The sequence below is a fragment of the Rhinolophus sinicus genome, linkage group LG17 (genome assembly GCF_036562045.2).
Source record: "Rhinolophus sinicus isolate RSC01 linkage group LG17, ASM3656204v1, whole genome shotgun sequence".
NCBI lineage: Eukaryota > Metazoa > Chordata > Mammalia > Chiroptera > Rhinolophidae > Rhinolophus > Rhinolophus sinicus.
In genome coordinates, this window is record NC_133766.1 from 24,775,867 (window position 1) to 24,792,836 (window position 16,970).

General features: G+C 48.8%; 2 long non-coding RNA genes across 4 annotated transcripts in view; both read left to right on the forward strand.

Annotated features, from left to right (window-relative positions):
* Positions 1-368: 368 nt before the first annotated feature.
* The window catches only part of LOC109438342 (uncharacterized), an 84,919-nt gene continuing 68,317 nt past the window's right edge, over positions 369-16,970 (forward strand). Inside the window, exon 1 of one of the 3 annotated variants that reach the window (XR_012492846.1) lies at positions 369-575. This is a non-coding gene — a long non-coding RNA (uncharacterized LOC109438342). The remainder of the gene's footprint in view (positions 576-16,970) is intronic. The other 2 variants (XR_012492847.1, XR_012492845.1) reach the window with 2 other exon arrangements.
* LOC109439447 (uncharacterized) lies at positions 6,537-8,659 on the forward strand. Its single transcript, XR_012492848.1, has 2 exons — positions 6,537-7,434; positions 8,381-8,659. It is a non-coding gene; the product is annotated as an uncharacterized LOC109439447 (long non-coding RNA).

Here is a 16,970-nt window from a genome sequence, read left to right on the forward strand (position 1 = left end):
ACTTGGGAGAGGGCACACAGCCAGCCGGCTCTTTGGGGAAAAACTTTATTTCTACCACATAGGACTTCGTAGAAGTCTCTAGCTATTGAGGGATTTTGAGGGAGATAACATCTGGGAAGGCTGCCCACCTGGCCTTCCAGCTCTCAGGAGCACGGGAAAGCCACGTCCTCTCTCCAAATTATATCACCTTAGCCCTGGCCTGGGAATTGTTTGGCAGACCAGGGCCTGGTTACCGACAGCAGGGCAGCTGCTGCCACCCCGCCCCCGCCCCCGCCCCCGCCCCGCCCCGCCCGACTCGCCAGACTCTGAGCCCATATAAGGGCAGCGCTTCCCATCTACCGGGTGTGACGTCTCAAGGGTCACGTCAGCGGCGGGAAAGGGGGCGGGCGCCACTGCACGTAAAGTGACGTCAGGCAGAAGGGGAAGGAGAGAAGAGGGGAGAGGGGAGAGAGGGAGGGAGAAAGGGGCGGGTTAGAATGGGGGGCGGTGTCATGTGCCGCGCCCCCACCAGCCCAGCTCCTGGCCAAGCTGGAGCCTCTGTTTTTCGCTGTTGGTGTAACATGGAGGCCGCGTGTGTGAGTACTTCTGTTTCTGCTTAGACGTGGATAGCTGTCAGTCTGTCTGAGCAGTTTGGTCTTTGGAGGTCCAAGTGTGCTTGCAGTCTGTTTTGTCTCAAGGTGACAAGATGTGTATTTCACCTTGCGGCGATGGTGTATATTTTTACTCTGGAGACACAAAAGGAACTTTGCCGTGGGTGTTGAAAGAGTCACAGCTCTCCATCTTTCTTTCGTTAAACAAAGAAAAAGACCTGTGCTTTGGCTCTGCTTCCAGAGACTTACCCCAGGAAGTCTCACTAGAAGCCTGGCTTCCCTTTTACCAAGCCATCTCCCACAGCTGCCCCAACCAAGTCAGATAAAAAAGAGATCTGGGCTGAGGGGCTGACTTAGGAGAAGCCCAAAAAAGGATCCTGCCAGGATGCCTCGTGCCAGGCAGAGGCCAGGAAACAGAAAAAGAAGAGCTCCCACAAGGAGAGTAGCTCCGGTTCACATTTCAATCAGGTTTCTTCCTGGAGCCTTAGTTGGGGGTGGGGATACCCTCATTTCTGCGTCCAGCTGTGCCCAGGTGAAGCCTGGTCTCATAGACCTGCCTTGTCTCACCTGAAACTGTGTGTGGGGTGGGGGAAAGCAGTGAGCAGTAAAAGGATTCCAAGATAAAGGGAGAGGGGTGCATTGCAGAGTGTGAGAGAAATAAACTAGAACACAGGTGAGAAGAGTCACAAACCCAACCAGGCGCTCAGGTGTGGTGTGTTGGGGAACTTGGCTGTCCTATTTGGGGGAGGAACTTAGACATAGGGGAAAGTCCCCAGGGCCTCCCAAACTGTCCCTTCACACCCACGGTGATCACCCAGCCCCTCTCCCTTCCCTATCTAAGACCCACTTCCTCTCTCTACTTCCCCTGGTAGAAAATTGTCTGGGTGAAAACCTCACCCCACCCCAAGCTCTGGGCACAGAGAGAATGGGAGTCAGGGGACCTGGGAAGAGATGGTGGCCCTCCTTGGCAGGGGTGTGAAGGGTGTTTCCAGTTTGCCTTGGCTGTTGATATCTTCCTCAGGCTTAGGCTCAGGGCAGTCGGTCAAAGTGGTTTTAAACCTAGGAATTTAAGAGGCTGGAGAACAGAGGCTTTCTTCCTTGGGAAGGGGTAGGAGGGCAGCGCCTTGGGGCTGGATGATGCCAGAGGTGCTAAATGCAAACAGCTTTCCTGTTCTGCTCGGGAGGTGCTGCCAGTGGTTGTGAGAGGAGGGCTTTGGAGTCTTAGCTCTGCCACTCACTGTGAGGTCTGACAAGTTCCTAACGTTTCTGAACCTCAGTTGCCTTGTCTGAAAAATAGAAATAAGAGTTATTTGTAGTAGTAACAGCAATCACAGAAGTGCTCTTTAGGAAACCATATGAAAAGTTAGAATCATCGGGTATTCCAGATTTCCCTTTGGGGGTCCCCTAGCCCTCAACTTTCTTCTTCTTCTGGTACCTCATTACCTCCTCTTCCATCCTGATCCTAGCTTCCACCCTGAGCCTTGAAGAAAGAGCAGTGAGCATGGAAGCACAAGATAGGTGCTTACATCCCGGCTGTGCCATCACCCATGTCTCAATTTCCTTATCACTGAACTGGAGAGAATACTTTGTGGCTGGCTTCCCTTACTGTGGGAGTGAAGGGGATGACAGTTTGAGAAAATACTTTGGAAACTGCCCCATCTACCAGTTCTCCACTTGGTGAATTCTTCCTTCTCAGCCTCACTTCCTGTTCCTTTCCCCCCCTTCCGAGTCTCCCTCCTGTGGGTTTTCACAGCTTTGGCATTTTGTGCAGAGCTCTGGTGATGGCTGTCCCTTCAACTCAAAATTCTCACAGTTGTTTAACACTGAACTCCTTGATGGACAAGTGCTCAGGGTAGGAAATATGTCTTATTCATTTCACTGCATGATCACCATGCCAAGCCCAGGGCAGAGTACATAGTAGGGGCTCAGTAAAAGCTAATTCCCTTTTGTCTATCAGCAAATCCTAGTGACAGGCCAGAAGGAGGTGGCCCAGATAGAATTTGGGGAAGCACATTTCTGTCCTCTGGGAGGGAGGGGATGGGGAAGCGAGGCAGAAGGAGGGAAGGAGGGGAGCCTGTCCTGGCACTGTTCAGACTCAGGATTCCTGCTGTTCTCATCACACAAAGACACGATTACCCCACCTCCACAAGGTGACATTGTGCTGACAGGTTTTGCTCTAGGTTCTCAGGGCTGGGAGAAACCTCTGAATGTCTCTAGCCCCTGCCACTGCACTCCAAGGAAGTCCATCTGTAACAAGTTACACTCAGAATACTAACCCCAAGCCTCACCCTCCAATCCTGCCACACCCCACCACCAGCGACCAGTTTCCTCTTCTGCTGGCTCATGAAAGCAAAGAACAGCTGTCCTTCCTTTGATTGGTTTAAAACATGAGGGATAGGCTTTTTCTCACCCTTACCTTTGGTGACTAAAGACCTCAGCACACAGTCTGGCTTCCCTCAGGCTAGACCTTGCTCCTGGGCACAGTAGCAGCTCCTAGGCCAGCCAGAGGCCCAGCCCAGCCTTCTCCCTACGGCTCTTTGCTTGCCACAGCTGTCCTCTACAGGAGGGTCTGCACCCAGCTCAGCCCCTGAGTGTCCCTGGCTGTTCCTGCTGCTGTCTGGCCACCAGCTATCGTCAGTGGCCCTTGCACACTCACTTTTTACCACTACAGCTTTGTGTCTGTTATGGGGCTTGCACAAGGATGGGAGGAAACTGCCTCTTCAGAAGCCAAGGTTTTCCCTCCCTGAAGGCTGACCTTCCTCGGAGAGATTTCGTGGGACTTCCTCAGGCAAACTGCCTCCTAAGGGAAAGAACATGTGCCAGAAGCCCTGAGTTCTGGGCCACTGACAAACCTGTCTGAGCCTCAGTTTCCTCATCTGAGAAATGAGAGTGGCAAAGCCTGTTTACAGAGTGGCAGCAGGACAAAATGAGATGTGGTTGTGAAGGTACATTGTAAATAATGCCACCACACCTGCTACTTCCACCTGCCACCCCTACAGACCACCAGCTGCTATCTCCTCAAGGGGCCCTGCCTTTCTTAAACCCAAAATAAAGTCTCCCCTCTTTGGGCAGCTGAATGCACCCCACTCTGCCTCCTCAGGGCTGACTTATTCAAATTGTGCCACAGAGAAGTGCACCTGTGCTTGGGGCTGTTGAAAATGACCTCGTTTTTTCTATGGTTTGTGTGCTTGCCTTACCTGCTCCCACCCCCTTCCTAGCATCAGGACAGTATAAGCTTGGTCCCAGTTGATCCACAGCTGGTACCTCTGTTCCCCACAGCACAGTGTGACAATAAGTGTACTGAATCGCAGGGTGTACTTGGGAGAGGGCACACAGCCAGCCGGCTCTTTGGGGAAAAACTTTATTTCTACCACATAGGACTTCGTAGACAAATCACTCTCTAGCTACTGAGGGATTTTGTATATTTTCGTCTTGTGAATCAAGCTAATTTTGGATTCATTGGGCATTCAAAAGGCAGCTGTCTGCAGAAGGAGCCAGTGAACTGAACAGAGGAAAGCCCTGAGGAGAGGAGCTCGGGATAGCCATCCATCCTTTTAGAGAAGGACAAAGGTCTTATGTTTTCAGCTCTCAGCAGGCTGTCCCTCCCAGGCTGGCCTCTCAGGTGTGCCAGAGGGCAGGCACATCATGCAGCTTCCATCGAAAACTGCCTGGCTCTGCCTATCGTCAGCAGGCAGATGAACCTCTGGAGGTGGGAAGCCCAGGCCAGATAAATGCCCTGCTACCCAAGGAACAGAAGCTTCTGGAAGACACAGGATAGTTCTAGTCCTAGCTTATCAAGCAGACCTAGAACTGGGATGCAGAGGGGTTTTGAATCTCCCTCTGAAGGTCCAGAGAAATGTCCTTGGCATTGATCATTGTAGCAAGAGTTCCTTTTCACCTGGAAATTTCCCCAGGTGGTCTTCTCTAGTAGAGTCAGAATTGTGTAATGAGGGTCCAGGGTTTTAGGCTGTGTGTCAAACTGCTTGGGTTCAAACCTTAGCTGCAACAAATGACTTAATATTCTCTATGCCTCAGTTTCCTCATCTGTCAAGTGAGAATCACAAGAGTATCTATCACACAGGATTGTTTGTGCCTGGTGAGTTATCATGAGAAAGACCTTATTTAAGAGGTCTTCTAGTCTATTTCTCTACCTCTGTGAAAGAAAGTTCTTTCCCTGGTTCTGACACCTTTGAGTCAAGTCAGCATGTGTGTATATGTATTTCTCTGGCCTCTGAACTCCAGGTGCCATAAGAGGAGAATGGTCAGTTCCTTCCTGTGGATGGAAACCCATGAAGATCATACCAGCTGTTCACCACCAGCACTGGGGTGATAACAGTCAGTTTGGGGGATGGGGAGTGGAAGGTCTGGGAAGCTTTTCAGTGTAAGAAACCTGCCTGGCCAAGTGTCTCTGACTTGATTCATTCAGTTCCTCACCTGCCAAATATTTTTTATTACGATAGTGTTTATCTACCAGAACTTTCACATTTATTATTTAATCTTGACAATGATCCCACAGAATAGGCTGTAAAGATCTTATCAGAGAGGCCAGCTGGATTTCCCCATTCCAGCATGCTACTTGGGCAGGGCCTCATCCAGTTTGGGCCCTGCTACTCTGCTGAGGAAGCTGAGAGGTGGCCCCACAGGGGCTGAGTTCAGTGACAGGGTGACTTAATATCGGGTTCATTCAGTGGGTTATTTGGGGTAGACACTATGCAGAGAAAGGGCTCATCCTCTCCCCTCTTCAAACATTTCTACTTAACCTCTGACCTCCCACCGTCTAGGAAGTCTATTGCTAGAACCAGGAAGGAAGAGCTGAGTACCCTTCTAGCCTGCTAACAAGAAATTCCAGGTGTCTAAGACCTTCTGGCCTGGATGTTCAGAGAGCCACCTGAGTCCAGGTTCACCCTGAGCTGACTCTGTGTGACGGGGGTCAGTCGTGTAACCTCTCTAGGTACCTAGACAGGGAGTATGGGCCTGCCCTGCTCACTGGAGGGGGCAGAACCTGGTGGTCCCAGCCCCCGCTCTCTGGCATGGAGACAGGAGCTCTGCACAGACTTGCTGGGCCTCAGTCCCCTCCATTATAAAGTGAGGTTGTTGGGTCAATTATACCTATGGTGCCTGTGAGCTTGGACAGCCTGTGATGTCCTCTGCAAAATGACCTCAATTCCTTCCATTTTTTTTTCATTTTGCAACATGAAGAGTTTATGAAAATAAGAAATGATTAGTCTTCAAATATGGCACTTTAACCCGATGCCTAATTTCCGGAGATGGTGAAAGCTGGGAGCCTCTGTCTCCTTGATAGGTAGGGTAGTAACTCAGAGGGTTCTGTTAATGAGCTGGAAGCTTCTAGTGGCACCACCAAGAGGGCTGATTCAGCAGGACCAAAAACTCACCCCGGAATCATCAAGGTAAATTGCTGGTGGTTGAGGTTATAAATGACTTCCATCTTTTATCATTTGTCTTTAGTTTGTTGGTCTCATTTACATCCTTTTAAAGTTTTTTTTGTTTGTTTTTTAAATTTAGTTCAATTGAGCATTCTCCAAGCAGCTCTTACATGCCAGATATTGAGATGGGTACTGGGAAATCAGTGGTGCCCAAGATAGCTGTTTTCAAGGTGCTTCTGGTTTAGGGGAGGGGCAAGCAAACCAGTAATGAGATCCAAATCTCTGGAAACCCCATGGGCCAGGAAAAAGATCCCACCAGGCCAGAGAGGGAGCACCTATAGGGCAGGGCCATGTCTATCCAATTCAGTGGGACCTGTCTGCCCATCCTGACTCCCCAACCCCATGACTAGGAACCCCTCTTGGACCTCTGGAGGGTCCTCTGCTCCACTCCTGAGCCCCTCCTTCTGTTCTAAGAACACTTTCTCCAGGCTCCTAGCTGAGTAACACGTCAGGTACAGGGGAACTGGGTGCTCCTGTGTAGAAAAAAGTCTTCCTGAAGAAACTTAACACGTTGCGTACGGATCACGAGAATCTTCACGAGGGATTTAAACCCCGTCGTATGCAACGTGTTAAGTCTGGGAAGAAACTCACTCCCTTCCAAGAGGAAGGGAAGGGGGGACTAACCTTCAGAAATCACCTCTCTTGGCCAAACACTGTGCTAGATAACTTATATATACTATTTCATTTCATCCTTAGAAGAACATTTAGAGTAAGTATTAAGCCCATTTTACAGGAGAACAAACTGAGATTTGACTGCTTAAAGCCATAGTCTGGGGTCCAGCCGAGACTCAAATTCAAGTCTGCCTGACTCCAGAGCCCATACTCTTTCCACTTACCTGACAGACGGTGAAGGGCACGAGTAGATGACACTTTGAAAACTGCTCAGGGTGGGCCCTGCTGGCCCTTCCTGAGTCCCTCTGGTCCCTCCCTCTGGCCAGGAGGTGAACTGCTGCTTTAAGATATGCAGCCCCATCTCAGAGGGATTGGTTTCCATTTATTTTTAATGGCCCAGCTGCTGTGGTCTCCCTGCCTCCCTGGTACTAGCCAGGGAGTTTCTCTGCAACTGAACACCACACTCTGGCTTGTCAATGTTTAATGACACCAAGAATTTTATCTCAGTTACCCAAGTCGTTTAGGTTACTCTGAAGCAGAGACCTGGGCTCAGGGAGGTGGCAGATGGTAGGTTCACCAGTCACTCTTCTGCTTTCAGAGGAAGAAGAGATTATTGGAGCAAAAAGGGTGAGAGGGTGGGAGACATACGGTGGGGGCAGAGGAGACACACTTAACGGGGACAGAACACCCAGCTGCCTCTTCTCAGTGATCTCCAGCAGCAAGCACTTGGGGTCTGCCCACTGCCCACTCTCAGAGCCTTCCTGGGAGACCCAAAGCACTGAGGGATGGTGAGTGGCTAAATTTCTGTGGGGCTTAAACATAAATTGCCTTTGAGCCCACTCTGGTGTCCCCTGAGCATATGAATCTGCTTATTTTCAGGGAGAAAACACAACAGTATTTGTCACTCTTATGAATTGCTGAAAACAGGGACCTTGAGTACTCCAAGGACATAGGCATGTTGCAAAGTTCACGCTTACTGCATGTTTAGCAGAACCCCACCATACTCCTGTGAGCTTGAGGGTCCTCATCCTGGCTCTGGAAGGGAGAGAGAGGTTCTAGCCCCTCCCCCAGGGCCCATGGAATGCTTGGAGCAGATAATCAAGGTCTATTTGGGGAGCAGAATGTCATGGTTCAAACACAGCCCTAGAGGCCACTCAGTTGTTATTTATAGATCTGGTCTAATGACCCTGCCTCCGAGATGGGAGGTAGGGACTATACCTGCTGCCTTTTCCGATTTCTCTTAATCTCTGCCTTTCTCACACCCTGTCATATTCCTCGCCCTCCCACCTTCTTTCTATATAGGAGCGCCCTGTACCTGAGGTGTTACTCAGCTAGGAGCCTGGAGAAAGTGTTCTTAGGACAGAAGGAGGGGATCGGGAGTGGAGCAGAGAACCCTCCAGAGGTCCAAGAGGTGTTCCTAGTCATGGAGTTGGGGGGACAGGATGGGCAGACAGGTCCCACTGAGTTGGATAGACATGGCCTTGCCCTATAGGGGCTCCCTGTCTGGTGGGAGTCAAAGTGAAAGAGGGAAGGATCCTTTTGTAGGAAGACTTCTATGTAGGGGTGGGGGTGGGGGTGGGGATTGGGCAAGAGGACAAATAATGGTGATTTCATAATCTTTCACTCTTAATTCACATGGGAAGAAAGCTGGTTGAATGGATCAAAAATGGCCAGCACTTCAGACAAATAGTCACAAAGCCTGGACCCTTGACTCCTACATTTATTTTTTTGCAGGTTGAACTTCTAGAGACTGAAATCTGAAGGATATTCCTGAGACCCTGTGGTATCAGGATTGCAGGCACGATAGAGATGGAACTGGGTCTCTCTGCTCAGAAAAACTCATGCTGTCTCATGCGTCCCTGAGTTTCCATGCTGATGAAGTCCCTTTTCCCGATCTATTTACCCCTCAGCATACATGTTTGCCCTCCCATCAACTACTTCATAGCTTTTACCCCCAAAATAGCACAGGCCCTGATGTGCATGTGATATATATAAACTTATCTTGAAATGTTATGCTAATGAGCTAATCCTTGTGGAATGCTTAGAACAGCATTTAGCACCCAGTAAACAATAGATGTTAGCTATGGTTACTGGAGGTAGTAAGAGGAAATAGGTGGGCAATTTAGCTCCAACATCAAGGCACATTTAAGCTTTATATTAAAGAAAACCCATCTGTTGGTGGCCCGAGCACAGACCAAGCACTGAACATAACTGTTCTGTGTGCTTTTCTTTCATAAAGCCACAGACTTATGACTTATTGAGCACCTACTGTGTTCTAGACACTGGCAGATGAAGGTGAATAAGATGGGGTCTGTAACGTCAGCAAACTTGCAGTCTATTTAGGGAGGCAAGAAGGATGCCTGTGAAGGGTCCACTGACCATGCAGCAGTCCACCTGGCCATCGAGTGCTCAGATGATAGTAGGGCCCCCGGTGCTTCGGAGAGCCCAGAGAAGGAGGAAGGGGGCCCGCTGGGTGGAAGGGGGCCGCTGGGTGGAAGGGGGCCCGCTGGGTGGAAGGGGGCCGCTGGGTGGAAGGGGGCCCGCTGGGTGGAAGGGGGCCCATAGAATGGGTGGGAGTTGTAAAGGCAGAAAGGAGGAAGTCTTGGGAGAGGAGAAAGTGTTGAGCTTGTCTTAGACCCCATTGCAATGTGTCCCTACTCTGTGCGAAGTGATCTAACATCAGGTCCACGGGTGGAAGAGGCCTGTGTGGCTGATCGTCAGTTCAGGGGGATTCTTGGGTCTTGCTCTGCCTGGGGCCTCTGAGAGTCCCCTGAGGGCAGGAACAGTCTCACTGAAGAGGATTATTATCTCCCTCCCTGACTCCTCCCCCACCCCGCCACCCCCACCAATAAGCTGTTATCAAGGAGGATTTTGGATAAGGGTTTACTATTTATGAAGCACTTACTATGTGTCAGACATTGTTCTAGGCACTGGAGATGCAACTGTGAATGAAACAGACAGAATATCCCTTCCTAGTGTGTGGGAGGGGCTGAGGGGAGATTGATTAAAAAATGGGATAAATAAGTAGAATATATGTGTACTGTGTTAGATTGCCTTGTGATTAAGCGCTAAGCAGGAAAATGAAGCAGGTGAGAGTGTGACAGTGGAGACTGGCTGCAATGTGAGAGGCTACATTCCCTGCCCCAAGGAGGTCACCATCTGCTGAGCGGCTCTCATGTGGGTATAATGAAGCATCTCCTGGTGGACCTATAGAATTCAGATGCCCAGACCCCACCTCAGAGAGTCTAATTTAGCAGGGCTGGTTTCCAGCCCAGAAATGTGATGCCACAGACCCACTCTAAGGAGCACTGCTTTCTTAGGAACCAAGTCCAAGAAGGATGACACTGATTTTCCCCTTAGAAAGGCCCTGTAGGAAGTCTATGAAAACTGGGCAAAAGGCAGCTATGGGCAGTGTCACCCCTCTTTCTAGCTGTGGGGCATCTTCACATGCCACTCCCTCTTCCCCGGGCCCAGTGCCCAGGCTCTCCAGAGAAAAAGAAGAGCTTGGACTTCTCAGCCCCACCCTCCGCCAGATGCAGTTAGGTTGGGCTGGAAGAAGGGGAAAATCCAGTTTGAGGACAGAAGTATGGTTTGGGGTTCTGCCTCCTAAGTCAATACTGACTGCCCAGGGGCAGTGAGGAGTGGCCCAAGCCCAGGCCTGGTGCTGCTGTCCCAGGATTTTACAGCAATCTAAACTCTCACCTTTGCAGTCACGGCACCAAGCTCTTATAACAGAGGGGAAATGGACACTAGCAAAAATTCCTGGAATGATCTATTTATTCAACAAAGTACTTACTGAGCACTTACTTTGTGCCAGACACTGTTCTAGATGCTGGGATACAGCAATGAGCAAAACAGGCAAACTCCCTGCTCTTTTAGAGCTTACATTCTACAGTGGAGACAGATGGTAAACAAGATAAATAATATATATATTTTTATTAATGATAAAGGCTAATAAAAAGGGAAGGGGAATAGAAAGTGTCAACAGCGAGCTGAAAGTATTATTGGAAGTTCAGATGGAAGGGCCTCATGGAGAAGGTGACTTTTTTGTTGTTGTTCTTTTTGTTTTGGTTTTTTGCTTGATTTTTTTTTTTTTTTTAAATTGTTAGTTGAGAAGGTGACTTTTGAGTGAAGACTTTAAGTAACCAATGGAGGTGTGAGGATTTCTGGGAGAATAGAATGCCATGCTCAGGAAATGGCAAGTGCAAAAGCCCTGGGGCCAGGCAGTGTGTGGCAGGTTTGTTATAGCACATTGGCCAGTGTGGTGCAGCTGGGAGAGTGCAAAGAAAGTGAGGAGATAGAATCAGAGGTAGCAGGGACCAGTTGTAAAGGGCCTGGAAGGCCATGATGAGGATTCAGGCTTGTACTCTCAGTGAGGAAGGGAAGCCAAAGGAGAATTCTGACAGAGGAGTGACCTGATGTGACTTGTATTTTTAAAGGATCACCTCTGGCAGCAGTATTGAAAATTGATGACATGGGATAAGGGTGGAGGCAGGGAGACTAGGTAGAAGCCCATCAAAATATGTCTCTGGAAATAATGGTGTTTTGGATTGGGCTATTAGCAGTTGGAAGGTAAGAAGTGGTTGGATAGTTTAAAGGAAGATCCTATAGGATTTGCTGATAGATAAAATATGGGCTGTGAGAAAAAATTATATGTGCATATGCTAAGTACTACATGAAATTTTTTCTAAGCTATCACTAAAATTTCACAATAACCATACAAATGAGATTCTATTATATGCACTTCACAGATTAGGAAACTGACACTTAAGAGAGGCTAAGTAACTTGGAAAATCTTGTGGCTAGCAAGCAGTAGAGCTGGTATTTAAGCCCAATCTTCCACTGAAAGCAGACCCTGAGCTCTTAGCAGCTACACTGTAAAAGTCTCATCCATTGCATAGCTATTCTGCATCAGACAGTGGACTAGATGTTGGGGATGCAAAGATGAGTGAGAGACGGTTCTTCTTTTTTTTTTTTTTTTTTACAGTCTTGTCCTTTCTTTTCTCTCTTTTTTTTGTTTTTCTTAGTTTCAGGTGCACAAGACAAAGTAATACTTAGACGTTTATCATTTATATCCCTCACGCTGTGTGAACCCCCTTCCCCCATCCACTATCCCTCTGACGTTGCACAGAGCCATTACATTTCCACGGGAGAGACAGTTCTTGACCTTGAGGACATATGGTTTTGAGGAGGAGGCAGATACGAATAGAAATAACAGTGAGATGGCTGTGCAGAATCCTAAGCCCTCAGAGGATGGGTAACTACCCAGCAGGAAGAGGTAAGAGAAGACGCCTCAGAGGATGTGATGCATGGGCTGCATCTGGAGACTGAATAGGACTCTGCTTGAAGAGTAGGGAATGGACAAATGTTCCTGGCGGAGGAAACTGTGTGTGCCAAGGTCAGGAGGTAGAAAGGGGTCTGGTGCACTCAGAGAACTGCACGTACAGTGCTTTGGTTTGGGAAGAGCGTAGTGAGGCCTGGGAGGACAGAGGTGAGCGGGAGTAGTTAGCAGGGCAGTCAGGCAGGCCTGGGAAAGAGCTTACACTGAGAGCACGGGGACACTACAGGTTGCCAAGGGGGAGAGAAGCTATTTATCCAAAGATCTATTTTTCCAAAGATCTCTTCATGTGGTGGGTAGAAGCCAGGGAGAAGAGGACATAGTTTTCCCTGTTTCAGGATGATGCTACTTGGGAAATTTTGTAGGACATGAGACTGGACACATGTTTCCAGAAAACAAACAGTACTTTCCAGTGTGTGTGTATGTCTTTGTTTGTGTCTCTAAATGTACTCATACACAGCAGTTGGCTGGGGTCTTACCCAGGGCTATGACAGCATCTTGCCACACTCCCTGAGCTGCCACTGCTGCCTCTTCTTCTAATCCTGGTGAAGCTTAGCCCCATAAAGCACCAAATTTTACCACCTAGCAGGCAGCATCTGACCTCTGTCTTATCATTCCCTTAGGGTACCAAAGCAAGTCTCTACACTGCAACACAAAAAATGTGAGTTTGGCCAAAAGAGGAACTATGGAGACTGTTAAATCCAAGCTAAGCATGAACTGACTCCTCAGGGGGGTGAGAAGTGGAAATTTATTTGAAAACCTTATCCATGTCCAATGATTCAAGGACCATCCTGGTCAGAGGTGGTGAGTGGATGAGATGACCCTTGTCCCCATCTAGCTCTATGGTCCTTTAAGTCAGATTAGTGGAGAGACATGGAGACAGAGAAAGACAGACTATATACAGGAATATATATATGTGTGTGTGTGTATATATACACACACATGTATATTTATATATACATATAGATACATATACAAAGGGTGCCAAAAATGTATACACATTTTAAGAAAGGAAAACTGTATTATAATTGTAATACTCAATATATACCGTTAAGGGGGCGGCCGGTTGGCTCAGTTGGTTAGAGCGCGGTACCCTTAACAATAAGGTGCCAGTTTGAGTCCCACATGGGCCACAAAAGCTGCACCCTCCACAACTAGATGGAAACAACTACTTGACTTGGAGCTGATGGGTCCTGGAAAAACACACTTAAAACATAAAAGTTAAAAAAATATATATATGTATGTATATGTGTGTGTGTGTGTGTGTGTGTGTGTGTGTGTGTGTGTATAAAACGATAACAAAAGATGAATACAAGTCACGTTTGACTTCTGCAGTTACAAGAGGTGCTCAAGTGGTTACCATCAGGGTCCAGACACTTCTGATTATGGGGAACTACTGTTTGAGCAACGTTGACCAAAGTGTGCGTTTGTATATACTTTATTGGCACCCCCAGTATACACACATATATATGTGTATATATATATATATATATATATATATATATATATATATATATATATATATATATATGGAGAAAGACAAAGACAGACGGGAAACAGGGATAGAGACAGACAGACAGGGACAGAGACACAGAGAGTTTTAGCTATGATATCTTCAAGGCCCCAGCTGGGGCAGACTTGCTAAATTTAGTACACAGAATTAATGTTGATGTGCAATGGAGTCCAGCTCAGTTCCCCTTCTACATTCCCAGTTTAGAAATTTGTACCAGCTTTTCCCCTCCTTGTCAGCCCTGAAGGAAAACAAAAACAGAGGAACAGTGAAACAGGGAAAAACCAAACTTGGATTTGAGCAGAGGGAAGGCCCATCCCTGAAGGCTTCCTAATTCCTCCTGTGCTCCGTGGAAGGAGAACCCAGGTTTCTGGCAGCTCTTCCTGAGGCTGAGCCCGTCCCAGCAATTAGGGCCTGGGTGTGAGGACACTGGGCACCTGCCTGCCCTCTGCAGTAGGAGGACTTTGCATGTCTCACTGAGCAGCTAAGTTGCCCTCCTTAACCATCCAGCTCAGTAGGGACCAGCAGGGACCATTTGGGAGAAGAAAGGCTCTTAGAAAGGCCTCAGTTCCCTGCCCAACTAGGCTACTCACAGCCTTTTCTCCACCCACCTACCCCTAAATCTCCCTACTCCTGAGGGGCCCTCAGGCCTCTAGGCTAGAAACACTCTGCGGGGTGTCAAGGAGCAGACCACTCTGCAGATGCCCTCTTCTTCAGCTTCCATACTCTGCCCAGAGTGGTCACTTGAAAAGGGGGACCAGTGGGATTTCAGACACTGACCCAAGGAAGGGCCCAGGAGGGGAGGAACACACAAGAAGCCCTGGTTCTAATGCCCACAGGAAACCTCCCTATAACCCTGTTGTGAAACTGATCTTCACCACCCATGGGCTCTAACAGTAATCCATTTATAAGGTCTTGTCATCAGTACACCCTAGTTACACAGACAACATCTCTGAACTTGAAGCTTATAAAACCTGCCTCACTACCATGACAACACAACAGTAATCACTTATCGAGTACCCCCACATTCTGGGCAAGACATCAGATAGCTCACACATTTCAAGTCTTATCCTCCCAGCAACCGTAGGTGTGGCTGTGCCCCAATTGACAGGTGAGGAAATGGGTCCCATGAGGGGAAGTCACGTGGCTGTAGGGTGGGACAACACTGTCATCCAGGTCCCAAACTCGGAAGCCTGTGTTATCAGATAATGACCCTTCAAGGGAGGGTGTGTGGTTGAGGGAAGTGAGGTGCAGTGTCGTTAAATCGCCTTGAAGAACAGAGACTGTCTCCATCAAGGTGAGTGCTGAGCATCCATCCTTAGGAGAAGAATGTCACTAGATAAAGTGGTAGCCCAATGACTTATTCAGGCATCTGTCTGGAGAGACACTGTGTAAGAGAAGGGCTCAGGAACAGCAAGAATTCATGACCGATCCAGCTCTGACTGGGCTGAGGAAGACCTGCTTCTGGAGGGCAGTTGCTGTGAGCGTACCTCTGTAGGGATAGGGAAGCTGGCAGCCACCCCAAATAGCAAGAGCTACCATTGATTTCACAGCGTCATACGTGTGCCATCTCTTATGCTCCTCTCAGCACTGCTGCGTTGTTCTATGATTTGTGCCTTGTAACAGATGAAGAAGCTGAGGGGCACGTATCTTGCGAGGGACACACGTCAAGAGCTGGTAGAGCTAATATTCCGACCCAGGTCAACCCACATCCCCTTCCCCTAATGCTCTCTGGCATGTCATGCACCTTTTGTTTGCTCGGACCGATGAGCAGTCCTTTAAACTGGGCCCACTCCTTCCCTTTGGGCCTTAGTCATAGGCATCACCAGGGGACAATGAATGACTCCAGCAGATTCCCAACACCAGCCTCAATGACAAAGTCACACTCCCTATAAATGAACATATTGGCATTCTGTTTGCCTATCGCCTCCTATGTGTTTGGTTGGTGTGAGCCAGGCCTCCAGATGTTAACCAACTCTATGACCTGAAAAATAAAACCAAAAACAGGTTCTAGACCAGTAAAGCAAAGACAAGGCCCTGTTGTTTTCACCAAGTTCTCCCTTAGCGAGTTGGGGTGGTCGGAAAGGCAGAGGCTACCTAAAGAATCAGTTCAGGTTTAGGATGTGGAAACAGATTGTTGCTGTGTGTCCTTGGGTAAGTTACTTAACTCCTCTGAGCTTCATTGTCTGATTTGCCTCACAGAATAAAGGTATGTGAAACAACTCTGTAAACTAAAGAACTCTGTGCTCTGCCCTGAGGTACTGCCACCAGTGTAGCTGCCACCATGTGCTTGCCTGGCCCTCTGGTCCTGAATCCCTTTAGGGCGGGAATCAGAGTGGAGCCTTGCTCCTGTCATCTGCCTAGACAATTTCTCTGCCTCTTTGGTCTCTGGAAGGCAGGCCCCTGTAAGCCAGCCCTCCTGTCACCTGCCCCATTCAGGAGGCTTCTTCAGGACTTGTCACTCCGTGGTGACGGTCCCTTGCCCCTCCCTGCTCTGTAAGTTCCTTGTCTGTGCCCCCAACTTGGGAAGGTTGGTCATGTGGTGGCCCTGCAGTAAGCGTTTAAAAGGGAGACTCTGGGCAGGGGGAAGGGCCCCGTACTTGGTCTGTTTCACAGTTTGAATTTATCTTTTCTGCCACGTGTGGAGGCAGGCCTCTCTCCAACCAGCCTGATTCATCCTGGGTGGAATAGCATCTCTGCTGTGTTTTCCAAAGGGGAGGACAGAATCTCCCTCAGGCCAGGAGCTCAGGGCAGAGGCCGTGCTTCCCCACCTGCCCCCATCAGACCAGCTCCCACCTTGGCAGGGTCCATTCTTGGGGCTCAGCGGTGACAGAGCCCAGGCTGGCTGATCTGACTTGGGCAATTACTTGCCTCTGAGTAAGACAGTGAGCTAGTTGAACTTTTGTGTTTTGTTTTGCTTTCTTGTCCAAGAACCTGAGGGTTATTTTGCAACCTCTTGGCCCCTTTCCTCTGGCCAGAGGACTTAGCAAGACTTTCTCTGTCCAGGGCCCCTACTGACCTGGAGAGCAGGAACACAGGGAGGGGTTGCTGCAGGGAACTAGATGGGGCTGCCTCCAGGGGTGATCTAGGGAGGCCACTCAAGTGGGTCCTCCCCATTGCAGGGCCTACAGAGGGCTCCTTTCTGGGCTGAACACACAGGAAAGTGGTTCCAGACCCTTCTATAGTACCAGCAGCACCCTCTCCAAGCATTGGACATGTCCTTCCTGGACACCCCTGGTCACCTGCAGGAGAAGCCCCTCCCACCACTGGGGACAAAGCCCAGAGGGAAACAGGCATTCTCCTGTATGTGGACATCACACATGCTCCTTTGGCCTCAAGTACTTCCATCCAATAAGTACTCAAGTACTTCCCCAAAGGAAGTAAGATGATGAGAAATTGTGACTGGCTTAAAATAAACACAATCAGCTATTTTAGACCTCTGGGACTGGGTATCTTTTCTGAGCTACAAGAGACAC